Source organism: Phalangium opilio, unplaced genomic scaffold, assembly GCF_054372755.1.
Source record: "Phalangium opilio isolate 3A_F unplaced genomic scaffold, DU_Popi_V2 ptg000022l_1, whole genome shotgun sequence".
Classification (NCBI taxonomy): Eukaryota; Metazoa; Arthropoda; class Arachnida; order Opiliones; family Phalangiidae; genus Phalangium; species Phalangium opilio.
In genome coordinates this window covers 805,479-822,500 of record NW_028324154.1, presented here as the reverse complement: position 1 = coordinate 822,500, position 17,022 = coordinate 805,479, and the positions used below count along the sequence as shown (strand labels likewise).

At 43.6% G+C, this 17,022-nt stretch overlaps 10 non-coding genes across 10 annotated transcripts; all 10 read left to right on the top strand.

Annotated features, from left to right (window-relative positions):
• Positions 1–270: 270 nt before the first annotated feature.
• Positions 271–342, top strand: TRNAC-GCA (transfer RNA cysteine (anticodon GCA)). The gene has a single exon. It is a non-coding gene; the product is annotated as a tRNA-Cys (tRNA).
• Positions 343–1,308: 966 nt separating this feature from the next.
• On the top strand, positions 1,309–1,380 carry TRNAC-GCA (transfer RNA cysteine (anticodon GCA)). The gene has a single exon. It is a non-coding gene; the product is annotated as a tRNA-Cys (tRNA).
• An 838-nt stretch (positions 1,381–2,218) lies between these two features.
• Positions 2,219–2,290, top strand: TRNAC-GCA (transfer RNA cysteine (anticodon GCA)). The gene has a single exon. It is a non-coding gene; the product is annotated as a tRNA-Cys (tRNA).
• A 3,665-nt stretch (positions 2,291–5,955) lies between these two features.
• TRNAC-GCA (transfer RNA cysteine (anticodon GCA)) lies at positions 5,956–6,027 on the top strand. The gene has a single exon. It is a non-coding gene; the product is annotated as a tRNA-Cys (tRNA).
• A 1,856-nt stretch (positions 6,028–7,883) lies between these two features.
• On the top strand, positions 7,884–7,955 carry TRNAC-GCA (transfer RNA cysteine (anticodon GCA)). The gene has a single exon. It is a non-coding gene; the product is annotated as a tRNA-Cys (tRNA).
• Positions 7,956–9,808: 1,853 nt separating this feature from the next.
• Positions 9,809–9,880, top strand: TRNAC-GCA (transfer RNA cysteine (anticodon GCA)). The gene has a single exon. It is a non-coding gene; the product is annotated as a tRNA-Cys (tRNA).
• Positions 9,881–12,381: 2,501 nt separating this feature from the next.
• Positions 12,382–12,453, top strand: TRNAC-GCA (transfer RNA cysteine (anticodon GCA)). The gene has a single exon. It is a non-coding gene; the product is annotated as a tRNA-Cys (tRNA).
• Positions 12,454–13,685: 1,232 nt separating this feature from the next.
• TRNAC-GCA (transfer RNA cysteine (anticodon GCA)) lies at positions 13,686–13,757 on the top strand. Its single transcript has one exon. It is a non-coding gene; the product is annotated as a tRNA-Cys (tRNA).
• Positions 13,758–14,205: 448 nt separating this feature from the next.
• On the top strand, positions 14,206–14,277 carry TRNAC-GCA (transfer RNA cysteine (anticodon GCA)). Its single transcript has one exon. It is a non-coding gene; the product is annotated as a tRNA-Cys (tRNA).
• A 2,241-nt stretch (positions 14,278–16,518) lies between these two features.
• TRNAC-GCA (transfer RNA cysteine (anticodon GCA)) lies at positions 16,519–16,590 on the top strand. Its single transcript has one exon. It is a non-coding gene; the product is annotated as a tRNA-Cys (tRNA).
• The last annotated feature ends 432 nt before the right edge of the window (positions 16,591–17,022 follow it).

Below are 17,022 nucleotides of genomic sequence, written 5' to 3'. Positions count from 1 at the left end.
TTATGAACAAGGGGGTATAACTCAGTGGTAGAGCATTCGACTGCGGATCGAAAGGTCCGTGGTTCAAACCCGAGTTCCCACTGTAACAGCACGGAGCATTGCCTTTATTTTACATAATTAGACGTTACGGTTATGAACAAGGGGGAATAGCTCACTGGTAGAGCATTCGACTGCAGATCGAGAGGTCCTTGGTTCAAACCCGAGTTCATCCTGTAACAGCACGGAGCATTGCCTTTATTTTACATAATTAGACATTGCGGTTATGAACAAGGGGGAATAGCTCAGTGGTAGAGCATTCGACTGCAGATCGAGAGGTCCTTGGTTCAAACCCGAGTTCCCCCTGTAAAAGCACGGATCATTGCCTTTATTTTAGTTAATTAGACATTACGGTTATGAACAAGGAGGAATAGCTCAGTGGTAGAGCATTTGACTGCAGATCGAGAGGTCCTTGGTTCAAACCCGAGTTCCCCCTGTTACAGCACGGATCATTGCCTTTATTTTAGTTAATTAGACATTACGGTTATGAAGAAGGGGGAATAGCTCAGTGGTAGAGCATTCGACTGCAGATAGAGAGGTACTTGGTCCAAACCCGATTTCCCCCTGTAACAGCACGGAGCATTGCCTTTATTTTACATAATTAGACGTTACGGTTATGAACAAGGGGGAATAGCTCAGTGATAGAGCATTCGACTGCAGATCGAGAGGTCCTTGGTTCAAACCCGAATTCCCCCTGTAAAAGCACGGATCATTGCCTTTATTTTAGTTAATTAGACATTACGGTTATGAACAAGGAGGAATAGCTCAGTGGTAGAGCATTCGACTGCAGATCGAGAGCTCTTTGGTTCAAACCAGAGTTCATCTTGTAACAGCACGGAGCAATCCTTTATTTTAGTTAATTAGACATTACGGTTATGAACAAGGGGGAATAGCTCAGTGGTAGAGCATTCGACTGCAGATCGAGAGGTACCTGGTCCAAACCCGAGTTCCTCCTGTAACAGCACGGATCATTGCGTTTATTTTAGTTAATTAGATATTAGGATAATGAACAAGGGGGAAAAGCTCAGTGGAAGAGCATTCGACTGCAGAACGAGAGGTCCTTGGTTCAAACCCGAGTTCCCCCTGTTACAGCACGGATCATTGCCTTTATTTTAGTTAATTAGACATTACGGTTATGAACAAGGGGGAATAGCTCAGTGGTAGAGCATTCGACTGCAGATCGAGAGGTACTTGGTCCAAACCCGATTTCCCCTGTAACCGCACGGAGCATTGCCTTTATTTTACATAATTAGACGTTACGGTTATGAACAAGGGGGAATAGCTCAGTGGTAGAGCATTCGACTGCAGATCGAGAGGTCCTTGGTTCAAACCCGAGTTCCCCCTGTAAAAGCACGGATCATTGCCTTTATTTTAGTTAATTAGACATTACGGTTATGAACAAGGAGGAATAGCTCAGTGGTAGAGCATTCGATTGCAGATCGAGAGGTCCATGGTTCAAACCCGAGTTCATCCTGTAACAGCACGGAGCATTGCCTTTATTTTACGTAATTAGACATTACGGTTATGAACAAGGGCGAATAGCTCAGTGGTAGAGCATTCGACTGCAGATCGAAAGGTCCGTGGTTCAAACCCGAGTTCCCCCTGTAAAAGCACGGATCATTGCCTTTATTTTAGTTAATTAGACATTACGCTTATGAACGAGGAGGAATAGTTCAGTGGTAGAGCATTCGACTGCAGATCGAGAGCTCTTTGGTTCAAACCCGAGTTCCTCCTGTAACAACACGGATCATTGCGTTTATTTTAGTTAATTAGATATAACGATAATGAACAAGGGGGAAAAGCTTAGTGGAAGAGCATTCGACTGCAGATCGAGAGCTCTTTGGTTCAAACCCGAGTTCCCCCTGTAACAGCACGGATCATTGCGTTTATTTTAGTTAATTAGATATTACGATAATGAACAAGGGGGAAAAGCTCAGTGGAAGAGCATTCGACTGCAGGTCGAGAGGTCCTTGGTTCAAACCCGAGTTCCCCCTGTTACAGCACGGATCATTGCCTTTATTTTAGTTAATTAGACATTACGGTTATGAGAAAGGGGGAATAGCTCAGTGGTAGAGCATTCGACTGCAGATCGAGAGGTCCTTGGTTCAAACCCGAGTTCATCCTGTAACAACACGGAGCATTGCCTTTATTTTACATAATTAGACATTACGGTTATGAACATGGGGGAATAGCTCAGTGGTAGAGCATTCGACTGCAGATCGAGAGGTCCTTGGTTCAAACCCGAGTTCCCCTGTAAAAGCACGGATCATTGCCTTTATTTTAGTTAATTAGACATTACGGTTATGAACAAGGAGGAATAGCTCAGTGGTAGAGCATTCGACTGCAGATCGAGAGCTCTTTGGTTCAAACCCGAGTTCCCCTGTAACAGCACTGATCATTGCCTTTATTTTATTTAATTAGACATTACGGTTATGAACAAGGGGAAATAGCTCAGTGGACGAGCATTCCACTGCAGATCGAGAGGTACTTGGTTCAAACTGAGTTCCCTTGTAACAGCACTGATCATTTCGTTTATTTTAGTTAATTAGTCATAATGGACAAGAGGGAATACCTCAGTGGTAGAGCATTCGACTGCAGATCGAGAGGTCCTTGGTTCAAATCCGAGTTCCCCCTGTAACAGCACGGAGCATTGCCTTTATTTTACGTAACTAGACATTACGGTTACGGTTATGAAAAAGGGGGAATAGCTCAGTGGTAGAGCATTCTACTGCAGATCGAGAGGTTCTTGGTTCAAACCCGAGTTCATCCTGTAACAGCACGGAGCATTGCCTTTATATTACATAATTAGACATTACGGTTATGAACAAGGGGGAACTGCTCAGTGGTAGAGCATTCGACTGCAGATCGAGAGGTCCTTGGTTCAAACCCGAATTCCCCCTGTAAAAGCACGGATCATTGCCTTTATTTTAGTTAATTAGACATTACGCTTATGAACAGGGAAATAGCTCAGTGGAGGAGCATTCCACTGCAGATCGAGAGGTCCTTGGTTCAAACTGAGTTCCCTTGTAACAGCACTGATCATTTCGTTTATTTTAGTTAATTAGTCATAATAGACAAGAGGGAATACCTCAGTGGTAGAGCATTCGACTGCAAATCGAGAGGTCCTTGGTTCAAACCCGAGTTCCCCCTGTAACAGCACGGAGCATTGCCTTTATTTTACGTAATTAGACATTACGGTTATGGACAAGGGGGAATAGCTCAGTGGTAGAGCATTCGACTGCAGATCGAGAGATCTTTGGTTCAAACCCGAGTTCCCCCTGTAACAGCACTGATCATTGCCTTTATTTTAGTTAATTAGACATTACGGTTATGAACAAGGGGGAATAGCTCAGTGGTAGAGTATTCGACTGCAGATCGAGAGGTCCTTGGTTCAAACCCGAGTTCATCATGTAACAGCACGGAGCATTGCCTTTATTTTACATAATTAGACATTACGGTTATGAACAAGGGGGAATAGCTCAGTGGTAGAGCATTCGACTGCAGATCGAGAGGTCCTTGGTTCAAACCCGAATTCCCCTGTAAAAGCACGAATCATTGCCTTTATTTTAGTTAATTAGACATTACGGTTATGAACAAGGAGGAATACCTCAGTGGTAGAGCATTCGACTGCAGATCGAGAGCTCTTTGGTTCAAACCCGAGTTCCCCCTGTAACAGCACTGATCATTGCCTTTATTTTATTTAATTAGACATTACGGTTATGAACAAGGGGAAATAGCTCAGTGGACGAGCATTCCACTGCAGATCGAGAGGTCCTTGGTTCAAACTGAGTTCCCTTGTAACAGCACTGATCATTTCGTTTATTTTAGTTAATTAGCCATAATGGACAAGAGGGAATACCTCAGTGGTAGAGCATTCGACTGCAGATCGAGAGGTCCTTGGTTCAAGCCCGAGTTCCCCCTGTAACAGCACGGAGCATTGCCTTTATTTTACGTAATTAGACATTACGGTTACGGTTATGAAAAAGGGGGAATAGCTCAGTGGTAGAGCATTCTACTGCAGATCGAGAGGTTCTTGGTTCAAACCCGAGTTCATCCTGTAACAGCACGGAGCATTGCCTTTATATTACATAATTAGACATTACGGTTATGAACAAGGGGAACTGCTCAGTGGTAGAGCATTCGACTGCAGATCGAGAGGTCCTTGGTTCAAACCCGAGTTCCCCCTGTAAAAGCACGGATCATTGCCTTTATTTTAGTTAATTAGACATTACGGTTTTAAACAAGGAGGAATAGCTCAGTGGTAGAGCATTCGACTGCAGATCGAGAGATCTTTGGTTCAAACCCGAGTTCCCCCTGTAACAGCACTGATCATTGCCTTTATTTTAGTTAATTAGACATTACGGTTATGAACAAGGAAGAATAGCTCAGTGGTAGAGCATTCGACTGCAGATCGAGAGCTCTTTGGTTCAAACCCGAGTTCCCCTGTAACAGCACTGATCATTGCCTTTATTTTATTAAATTAGACATTACGGTTATGAACAAGGGGAAATAGCTCAGTGGACGAGCATTCCACTGCAGATCGAGAGGTCCTTGGTTCAAACTGAGTTCCCTTGTAACAGCACTGATCATTTCGTTTATTTTAGTTAATTAGCCATAATGGACAAGAGGGAATACCTCAGTGGTAGAGCATTCGACTGCAGATCGAGAGGTCCTTGGTTCAAGCCCGAGTTCCCCCTGTAACAGCACGGAGCATTGCCTTTATTTTGCGTAATTAGACATTACGGTTACGGTTATGAAAAAGGGGGAATAGCTCAGTGGTAGAGCATTCTACTGCAGATCGAGAGGTTCTTGGTTCAAACCCGAGTTCATCCTGTAACAGCACGGAGCATTGCCTTTATATTACATAATTAGACATTACGGTTATGAACAAGGGGGAACTGCTCAGTGGTAGAGCATTCGACTGCAGATCGAGAGGTCCTTGGTTCAAACCCGAATTCCCCCTGTAAAAGCACGGATCATTGCCTTTATTTTAGTTAATTAGACATTACCGTTATGAACAAGGAGGAATACCTCAGTGGTAGAGCATTCGACTGCAGATCGAGAGCTCTTTGGTTCAAACCCGAGTTCCCCCTGTAACAGCACTGATCATTGCCTTTATTTTATTTAATTAGACATTACGGTTATGAACAAGGGGAAATAGCTCAGTGGACGAGCATTCCACTGCAGATCGAGAGGTCCTTGGTTCAAACTGAGTTCCCTTGTAACAGCACTGATCATTTCGTTTATTTTAGTTAATTAGCCATAATGGACAAGAGGGAATACCTCAGTGGTAGAGCATTCGACTGCAGATCGAGAGGTCCTTGGTTCAAGCCCGAGTTCCCCCTGTAACAGCACGGAGCATTGCCTTTATTTTACGTAATTAGACATTACGGTTACGGTTATGAAAAAGGGGGAATAGCTCAGTGGTAGAGCATTCTACTGCAGATCGAGAGGTTCTTGGTTCAAACCCGAGTTCATCCTGTAACAGCACGGAGCATTGCCTTTATATTACATAATTAGACATTACGGTTATGAACAAGGGGGAACTGCTCAGTGGTAGAGCATTCGACTGCAGATCGAGAGGTCCTTGGTTCAAACCCGAATTCCCCCTGTAAAAGCACGGATCATTGCTTTTATTTTAGTTAATTAGACATTACGGTTATGAACAGGGAAATAGCTCAGTGGAGGAGCATTCCACTGCAGATCGAGAGGTCCTTGGTTCAAACTGAGTTCCCTTGTAACAGCACTGATCATTTCGTTTATTTTAGTTAATTAGTCATAATAGTCAAGAGGGAATACCTCAGTGGTAGAGCATTCGACTGCAAATCGAGAGGTCCTTGGTTCAAACCCGAGTTCCCCCTGTAACAGCACGGAGCATTGCCTTTATTTTACGTAATTAGACATTACGGTTATGGACAAGGGGGAATAGCTCAGTGGTAGAGCATTCGACTGCAGATCGAGAGGTCCTTGGTTCAAGCCCGAGTTCCCCCTGTAAAAGCACGGATCATTGCCTTTATTTTAGTTAATTAGACATTACGGTTATAAACAAGGAGGAATAGCTCAGTGGTAGAGCATTCGACTGCAGATCGAGAGATCTTTGGTTCAAACCCGAGTTCCCCCTGTAACAGCATTGATCATTGCCTTTATTTTAGTTAATTAGACATTACGGTTATGAACAAGGAAGAATAGCTCAGTGGTAGAGCATTCGACTGCAGATCGAGAGCTCTTTGGTTCAAACCCGAGTTCCCCTGTAACAGCACTGATCATTGCCTTTATTTTATTAAATTAGACATTACGGTTATGAACAAGGGGAAATAGCTCAGTGGACGAGCATTCCACTGCAGATCGAGAGGTCCTTGGTTCAAACTGAGTTCCCTTGTAACAGCACTGATCATTTCGTTTATTTTAGTTAATTAGTCATAATAGACAAGAGGGAATACCTCAGTGGTAGAGCATTCGACTGCAAATCGAGAGGTCCTTGGTTCAAACCCGAGTTCCCCCTGTAACAGCACGGAGCATTGCCTTTATTTTACGTAATTAGACATTACGGTTATGGACAAGGGGGAATAGCTCAGTGGTAGAGCATTCGACTGCAGATCGAGAGATCTTTGGTTCAAACCCGAGTTCCCCCTGTAACAGCACTGATCATTGCCTTTATTTTAGTTAATTAGACATTACGGTTATGAACAAGGGGGAATAGCTCAGTGGTAGAGTATTCGACTGCAGATCGAGAGGTCCTTGGTTCAAACCCGAGTTCATCATGTAACAGCACGGAGCATTGCCTTTATTTTACATAATTAGACATTACGGTTATGAACAAGGGGGAATAGCTCAGTGGTAGAGCATTCGACTGCAGATCGAGAGGTCCTTGGTTCAAACCCGAATTCCCCTGTAAAAGCACGGATCATTGCCTTTATTTTAGTTAATTAGACATTACCGTTATGAACAAGGAGGAATACCTCAGTGGTAGAGCATTCGACTGCAGATCGAGAGCTCTTTGGTTCAAACCCGAGTTCCCCCTGTAACAGCACTGATCATTGCCTTTATTTTATTTAATTAGACATTACGGTTATGAACAAGGGGAAATAGCTCAGTGGACGAGCATTCCACTGCAGATCGAGAGGTCCTTGGTTCAAACTGAGTTCCCTTGTAACAGCACTGATCATTTCGTTTACTTTAGTTAATTAGCCATAATGGACAAGAGGGAATACCTCAGTGGTAGAGCATTCGACTGCAGATCGAGAGGTCCTTGGTTCAAGCCCGAGTTCCCCCTGTAACAGCACGGAGCATTGCCTTTATTTTACGTAATTAGACATTACGGTTACGGTTATGAAAAAGGGGGAATAGCTCAGTGGTAGAGCATTCTACTGCAGATCGAGAGGTTCTTGGTTCAAACCCGAGTTCATCCTGTAACAGCACGGAGCATTGCCTTTATATTACATAATTAGACATTACGGTTATGAACAAGGGGGAACTGCTCAGTGGTAGAGCATTCGACTGCAGATCGAGAGGTCCTTGGTTCAAACCCGAATTCCCCCTGTAAAAGCACGGATCATTGCCTTTATTTTAGTTAATTAGACATTACGGTTATGAACAGGGAAATAGCTCAGTGGAGGAGCATTCCACTGCAGATCGAGAGGTCCTTGGTTCAAACTGAGTTCCCTTGTAACAGCACTGATCATTTCGTTTATTTTAGTTAATTAGTCATAATAGTCAAGAGGGAATACCTCAGTGGTAGAGCATTCGACTGCAAATCGAGAGGTCCTTGGTTCAAACCCGAGTTCCCCCTGTAACAGCACGGAGCATTGCCTTTATTTTACGTAATTAGACATTACGGTTATGGACAAGGGGGAATAGCTCAGTGGTAGAGCATTCGACTGCAGATCGAGAGGTCCTTGGTTCAAGCCCGAGTTCCCCCTGTAAAAGCACGGATCATTGCCTTTATTTTAGTTAATTAGACATTACGGTTATAAACAAGGAGGAATAGCTCAGTGGTAGAGCATTCGACTGCAGATCGAGAGATCTTTGGTTCAAACCCGAGTTCCCCCTGTAACAGCACTGATCATTGCCTTTATTTTAGTTAATTAGACATTACGGTTATGAACAAGGAAGAATAGCTCAGTGGTAGAGCATTCGACTGCAGATCGAGAGCTCTTTGGTTCAAACCCGAGTTCCCCTGTAACAGCACTGATCATTGCCTTTATTTTATTAAATTAGACATTACGGTTATGAACAAGGGGAAATAGCTCAGTGGACGAGCATTCCACTGCAGATCGAGAGGTCCTTGGTTCAAACTGAGTTCCCTTGTAACAGCACTGATCATTTCGTTTATTTTAGTTAATTAGCCATAATGGACAAGAGGGAATACCTCAGTGGTAGAGCATTCGACTGCAGATCGAGAGGTCCTTGGTTCAAGCCCGAGTTCCCCCTGTAACAGCACGGAGCATTGCCTTTATTTTGCGTAATTAGACATTACGGTTACGGTTATGAAAAAGGGGGAATAGCTCAGTGGTAGAGCATTCTACTGCAGATCGAGAGGTTCTTGGTTCAAACCCGAGTTCATCCTGTAACAGCACGGAGCATTGCCTTTATATTACATAATTAGACATTACGGTTATGAACAAGGGGGAACTGCTCAGTGGTAGAGCATTCGACTGCAGATCGAGAGGTCCTTGGTTCAAACCCGAATTGCCCCTGTAAAAGCACGGATCATTGCCTTTATTTTAGTTAATTAGACATTACGGTTATGAAAAGGGAAATAGCTCAGTGGAGGAGCATTCCACTGCAGATCGAGAGGTCCTTGGTTCAAACTGAGTTCCCTTGTAACAGCACTGATCATTTCGTTTATTTTAGTTAATTAGTCATAATAGACAAGAGGGAATACCTCAGTGGTAGAGCATTCGACTGCAAATCGAGAGGTCCTTGGTTCAAACCCGAGTTCCCCCTGTAACAGCACGGAGCATTGCCTTTATTTTACGTAATTAGACATTACGGTTATGGACAAGGGGGAATAGCTCAGTGGTAGAGCATTCGACTGCAGATCGAGAGATCTTTGGTTCAAACCCGAGTTCCCCCTGTAACAGCACTGATCATTGCCTTTATTTTAGTTAATTAGACATTACGGTTATGAACAAGGGGGAATAGCTCAGTGGTAGAGTATTCGACTGCAGATCGAGAGGTCCTTGGTTCAAACCCGAGTTCATCATGTAACAGCACGGAGCATTGCCTTTATTTTACATAATTAGACATTACGGTTATGAACAAGGGGGAATAGCTCAGTGGTAGAGCATTCGACTGCAGATCGAGAGGTCCTTGGTTCAAACCCGAATTCCCCTGTAAAAGCACGGATCATTGCCTTTATTTTAGTTAATTAGACATAACGGTTATGAACAAGGAGGAATACCTCAGTGGTAGAGCATTCGACTGCAGATCGAGAGCTCTTTGGTTCAAACCCGAGTTCCCCTGTAACAGCACTGATCATTGCGTTTATTTTATTTAATTAGACATTACGGTTATGAACAGGGAAATAGCTCAGTGGAGGAGCATTCCACTGCAGATCGAGAGGTCCTTGGTTCAAACTGAGTTTCCTTGTAACAGCACTGATCATTTCGTTTATTTTAGTTAATTAGTCATAATAGTCAAGAGGGAATACCTCAGTGGTAGAGCATTCGACTGCAAATCGAGAGGTCCTTGGTTCAAACCCGAGTTCCCCCTGTAACAGCACGGAGCATTGCCTTTATTTTACGTAATTAGACATTACGGTTATGGACAAGGGGGAATAGCTCAGTGGTAGAGCATTCGACTGCAGATCGAGAGGTCCTTGGTTCAAGCCCGAGTTCCCCCTGTAAAAGCACGGATCATTGCCTTTATTTTAGTTAATTAGACATTACGGTTATAAACAAGGAGGAATAGCTCAGTGGTAGAGCATTCGACTGCAGATCGAGAGATCTTTGGTTCAAACCCGAGTTCCCCCTGTAACAGCACTGATCATTGCCTTTATTTTAGTTAATTAGACATTACGGTTATGAACAAGGAAGAATAGCTCAGTGGTAGAGCATTCGACTGCAGATCGAGAGCTCTTTGGTTCAAACCCGAGTTCCCCTGTAACAGCACTGATCATTGCCTTTATTTTATTAAATTAGACATTACGGTTATGAACAAGGGGAAATAGCTCAGTGGACGAGCATTCCACTGCAGATCGAGAGGTCCTTGGTTCAAACTGAGTTCCCTTGTAACAGCACTGATCATTTCGTTTATTTTAGTTAATTAGCCATAATGGACAAGAGGGAATACCTCAGTGGTAGAGCATTCGACTGCAGATCGAGAGGTCCTTGGTTCAAGCCCGAGTTCCCCCTGTAACAGCACGGAGCATTGCCTTTATTTTGCGTAATTAGACATTACGGTTACGGTTATGAAAAAGGGGGAATAGCTCAGTGGTAGAGCATTCTACTGCAGATCGAGAGGTTCTTGGTTCAAACCCGAGTTCATCCTGTAACAGCACGGAGCATTGCCTTTATATTACATAATTAGACATTACGGTTATGAACAAGGGGGAACTGCTCAGTGGTAGAGCATTCGACTGCAGATCGAGAGGTCCTTGGTTCAAACCCGAATTCCCCCTGTAAAAGCACGGATCATTGCCTTTATTTTAGTTAATTAGACATTACGGTTATGAAAAGGGAAATAGCTCAGTGGAGGAGCATTCCACTGCAGATCGAGAGGTCCTTGGTTCAAACTGAGTTCCCTTGTAACAGCACTGATCATTTCGTTTATTTTAGTTAATTAGTCATAATAGACAAGAGGGAATACCTCAGTGGTAGAGCATTCGACTGCAAATCGAGAGGTCCTTGGTTCAAACCCGAGTTCCCCCTGTAACAGCACGGAGCATTGCCTTTATTTTACGTAATTAGACATTACGGTTATGGACAAGGGGGAATAGCTCAGTGGTAGAGCATTCGACTGCAGATCGAGAGATCTTTGGTTCAAACCCGAGTTCCCCCTGTAACAGCACTGATCATTGCCTTTATTTTAGTTAATTAGACATTACGGTTAGGAACAAGGGGGAATAGCTCAGTGGTAGAGTATTCGACTGCAGATCGAGAGGTCCTTGGTTCAAACCCGAGTTCATCATGTAACAGCACGGAGCATTGCCTTTATTTTACATAATTAGACATTACGGTTATGAACAAGGGGGAATAGCTCAGTGGTAGAGCATTCGACTGCAGATCGAGAGGTCCTTGGTTCAAACCCGAATTCCCCTGTAAAAGCACGGATCATTGCCTTTATTTTAGTTAATTAGACATAACGGTTATGAACAAGGAGGAATACCTCAGTGGTAGAGCATTCGACTGCAGATCGAGAGCTCTTTGGTTCAAACCCGAGTTCCCCCTGTAACAGCACTGATCATTGCGTTTATTTTATTTAATTAGACATTACGGTTATGAACAGGGAAATAGCTCAGTGGAGGAGCATTCCACTGCAGATCGAGAGGTCCTTGGTTCAAACTGAGTTCCCTTGTAACAGCACCGATCATTTCGTTTATTTTAGTTAATTAGTCATAATAGACAAGAGGGAATACCTCAGTGGTAGAGCATTCGACTGCAGATCGAGAGGTCCTTGGTTCAAACCCGAGTTCCCCCTGTAAAAGCACGGATCATTGCCTTTATTTTAGTTAATTAGACATTACGGTTATGAACAAGGAAGAATAGCTCAGTGGTAGAGCATTCGACTGCAGATCGAGAGCTCTTTGGTTCAAACCCGAGTTCCCCTGTAACAGCACTGATCATTGCCTTTATTTTATTTAATTAGACATTACGGTTATGAAGAAGGGGAAATAGCTCAGTGGACGAGCATTCCACTGCAGATCGAGAGGTCCTTGGTTCAAACTGAGTTCCATTGTAACAGCACTGATCATTTCGTTTATTTTAGTTAATTAGTCATAATGGACAAGAGGGAATACCTCAGTGGTAGAGCATTCGACTGCAGATCGAGAGGTCCTTGGTTCAAGCCCGAGTTCCCCCTATAACAGCACGGAGCATTGCCTTTATTTTACGTAATTAGACATTACAGTTACGGTTATGAAAAAGGGGGAATAGCTCAGTGGTAGAGCATTCTACTGCAGATCGAGAGGTTCTTGGTTCAAACCCGAGTTCATCCTGTAACAGCACGGAGCATTGCCTTTATATTACATAATTAGACTTTACGGTTATGAACAAGGGGGAACTGCTCAGTGGTAGAGCATTCGACTGCAGATCGAGAGGTCCTTGGTTCAAACCCGAATTCCCCCTGTAAAAGCACGGATCATTGCGTTTATTTTAGTTAATTAGACATTACGGTTATGAACAAGGGGGAATAGCTCAGTGGTAGAGCATTCGACTGCAGATCGAGAGGTCCTTGGTTCAAGCCCGAGTTCCCCCTGTAAAAGCACGGATCATTGCCTTTATTTTAGTTAATTAGACATTACGGTTATAAACAAGGAGGAATAGCTCAGTGGTAGAGCATTCGACTGCAGATCGAGAGGTCCTTGGTTCAAACCCGAGTTCCCCCTGTAAAAGCACGGATCATTGCCTTTATTTTAGTTAATTAGACATTACGGTTATGAACAAGGAGGAATAGCTCAGTGGTAGAGCATTTGACTGCAGATCGAGAGGTCCTTGGTTCAAACCCGAGTTCCCCCTGTTACAGCACGGATCATTGCCTTTATTTTAGTTAATTAGACATTACGGTTATGAAGAAGGGGGAATAGCTCAGTGGTAGAGCATTCGACTGCAGATAGAGAGGTACTTGGTCCAAACCCGATTTCCCCCTGTAACAGCACGGAGCATTGCCTTTATTTTACATAATTAGACGTTACGGTTATGAACAAGGGGGAATAGCTCAGTGATAGAGCATTCGACTGCAGATCGAGAGGTCCTTGGTTCAAACCCGAATTCCCCCTGTAAAAGCACGGATCATTGCCTTTATTTTAGTTAATTAGACATTACGGTTATGAACAAGGGGGAATAGCTCAGTGGTAGAGCATTCGACTGCAGATCGAGAGGTACCTGGTCCAAACCCAACCCGAGTGCCCCCTGTAACAGCACGGAGCATTGCCTTTATTTTACATAATTAGACATTACGGTTATGAACACGGGGGAATAGCTCAGTGGTAGAGCATTTGACTGCAGATCGAGAGATCTTTGGTTTAAACCCGAGTTCCCCATGTAACAGCACTGATCATTGCTTTTATTTTATTTCATTAGAGATTACGGTTATGAACAAGGGGGAATAGATCAGTGGAAGAGCATTCGACTGCAGATCGAGAGGTACTTGGTCCAAACCCAAGTTCCTCCTGTAACAGCACGGATCATTGCGTTTATTTTAGTTAATTAGATATTAGGATAATGAACAAGGGGGAAAAGCTCAGTGGAAGAGCATTCGACTGCAGAACGAGAGGTCCTTGGCTCAAACCCGAGTTCCCCCTGTTACAGCACGGATCATTGCCTTTATTTTAGTTAATTAGACATTACGGTTATGAACAAGGGGGAATAGCTCAGTGGTAGAGCATTCGACTGCAGATCGAGAGGTACTTGGTCCAAACCCGATTTCCCCTGTAACCGCACGGAGCATTGCCTTTATTTTACATAATTAGACGTTACGGTTATGAACAAGGGGGAATAGCTCAGTGGTAGAGCATTCGACTGCAGATCGAGAGGTCCTTGGTTCAAACCCGAGTTCCCCCTGTAAAAGCACGGATCATTGCCTTTATTTTAGTTAATTAGACATTACGGTTATGAACAAGGAGGAATAGCTCAGTGGTAGAGCATTCGATTGCAGATCGAGAGCTCTTTGGTTCAAACCCGAGTTCCCCCTGTAACAGCACGGATCATTGCGTTTATTTTAGTTAATTAGATATTACGATAATGAACAAGGGAGAAAAGCTCAGTGGAAGAGCATTCGACTGCAGGTCGAGAGGTCCTTGGTTCAAACCCGAGTTCCCCCTGTTACAGCACGGATCATTGCCTTTATTTTAGTTAATTAGACATTACGGTTATGAGAAAGGGGGAATAGCTCAGTGGTAGAGCATTCGACTGCAGATCGAGAGGTCCTTGGTTCAAACCCGAGTTCATCCTGTAACAGCACGGAGCATTGCCTTTATTTTACATAATTAGACATTACGGTTATGAACAAGGGGGAATAGCTCAGTGGTAGAGCATTCGACTGCAGATCGAGAGGTCCTTGGTTCAAACCCGAGTTCCCCTGTAAAAGCACGGATCATTGCCTTTATTTTAGTTAATTAGACATTACGGTTATGAACAAGGAGGAATAGCTCAGTGGTAGAGCATTCGACTGCAGATCGAGAGCTCTTTGGTTCAAACCCGAGTTCCCCTGTAACAGCACTGATCATTGCCTTTATTTTATTTAATTAGACATTACGGTTATGAACAAGGGGAAATAGCTCAGTGGACGAGCATTCCACTGCAGATCGAGAGGTACTTGGTTCAAACTGAGTTCCCTTGTAACAGCACTGATCATTTCGTTTATTTTAGTTAATTAGTCATAATGGACAAGAGGGAATACCTCAGTGGTAGAGCATTCGACTGCAGATCGAGAGGTCCTTGGTTCAAATCCGAGTTCCCCCTGTAACAGCACGGAGCATTGCCTTTATTTTACGTAATTAGACATTACGGTTACGGTTATGAAAAAGGGGGAATAGCTCAGTGGTAGAGCATTCTACTGCAGATCGAGAGGTTCTTGGTTCAAACCCGAGTTCATCCTGTAACAGCACGGAGCATTGCCTTTATATTACATAATTAGACATTACGGTTATGAACAAGGGGGAACTGCTCAGTGGTAGAGCATTCGACTGCAGATCGAGAGGTCCTTGGTTCAAACCCGAATTCCCCCTGTAAAAGCACGGATCATTGCCTTTATTTTAGTTAATTAGACATTACGGTTATGAACAGGGAAATAGCTCAGTGGAGGAGCATTCCACTGCAGATCGAGAGGTCCTTGGTTCAAACTGAGTTCCCTTGTAACAGCACTGATCATTTCGTTTATTTTAGTTAATTAGTCATAATAGAAAAGAGGGAATACCTCAGTGGTAGAGCATTCGACTGCAAATCGAGAGGTCCTTGGTTCAAACCCGAGTTCCCCCTGTAACAGCACGGAGCATTGCCTTTATTTTACGTAATTAGACATTACGGTTATGGACCAGGGGGAATAGCTCAGTGGTAGAGCATTCGACTGCAGATCGAGAGATCTTTGGTTCAAACCCGAGTTCCCCCTGTAACAGCACTGATCATTGCCTTTATTTTAGTTAATTAGACATTACGGTTATGAACAAGGGGGAATAGCTCAGTGGTAGAGTATTCGACTGCAGATCGAGAGGTCCTTGGTTCAAACCCGAGTTCATCATGTAACAGCACGGAGCATTGCCTTTATTTTACATAATTAGACATTACGGTTATGAACAAGGGGGAATAGCTCAGTGGTAGAGCATTCGACTGCAGATCGAGAGGTCCTTGGTTCAAACCCGAATTCCCCTGTAAAAGCACGGATCATTGCCTTTATTTTAGTTAATTAGACATTACGGTTATGAACAAGGAGGAATACCTCAGTGGTAGAGCATTCGACTGCAGATCGAGAGCTCTTTGGTTCAAACCCGAGTTCCCCCTGTAACAGCACTGATCATTGCCTTTATTTTATTTAATTAGACATTACGGTTATGAGCAAGGGGAAATAGCTCAGTGGACGAGCATTCCACTGCAGATCGAGAGGTCCTTGGTTCAAACTGAGTTCCCTTGTAACAGCACTGATCATTTCGTTTATTTTAGTTAATTAGCCATAATGGACAAGAGGGAATACCTCAGTGGTAGAGCATTCGACTGCAGATCGAGAGGTCCTTGGTTCAAGCCCGAGTTCCCCCTGTAACAGCACGGAGCATTGCCTTTATTTTACGTAATTAGACATTACGGTTACGGTTATGAAAAAGGGGGAATAGCTCAGTGGTAGAGCATTCTACTGCAGATCGAGAGGTTCTTGGTTCAAACCCGAGTTCATCCTGTAACAGCACGGAGCATTGCCTTTATATTACATAATTAGACATTACGGTTATGAACAAGGGGGAACTGCTCAGTGGTAGAGCATTCGACTGCAGATCGAGAGGTCCTTGGTTCAAACCCGAATTCCCCCTGTAAAAGCACGGATCATTGCCTTTATTTTAGTTAATTAGACATTACGGTTATGAACAGGGAAATAGCTCAGTGGAGGAGCATTCCACTGCAGATCGAGAGGTCCTTGGTTCAAACTGAGTTCCCTTGTAACAGCACTGATCATTTCGTTTATTTTAGTTAATTAGTCATAATAGACAAGAGGGAATACCTCAGTGGTAGAGCATTCGACTGCAAATCGAGAGGTCCTTGGTTCAAACCCGAGTTCCCCCTGTAACAGCACGGAGCATTGCCTTTATTTTACGTAATTAGACATTACGGTTATGGACAAGGGGGAATAGCTCAGTGGTAGAGCATTCGACTGCAGATCGAGAGGTCCTTGGTTCAAGCCCGAGTTCCCCCTGTAAAAGCACGGATCATTGCCTTTATTTTAGTTAATTAGACATTACGGTTTTAAACAAGGAGGAATAGCTCAGTGGTAGAGCATTCGACTGCAGATCGAGAGATCTTTGGTTCAAACCCGAGTTCCCCCTGTAACAGCACTGATCATTGCCTTTATTTTAGTTAATTAGACATTACGGTTATGAACAAGGAAGAATAGCTCAGTGGTAGAGCATTCGACTGCAGATCGAGAGCTCTTTGGTTCAAACCCGAGTTCCCCTGTAACAGCACTGATCATTGCCTTTATTTTATTAAATTAGACATTACGGTTATGAACAAGGGGAAATAGCTCAGTGGACGAGCATTCCACTGCAGATCGAGAGGTCCTTGGTTCAAACTGAGTTCCCTTATAACAGCACTGATCATTTCGTTTATTTTAGTTAATTAGCCATAA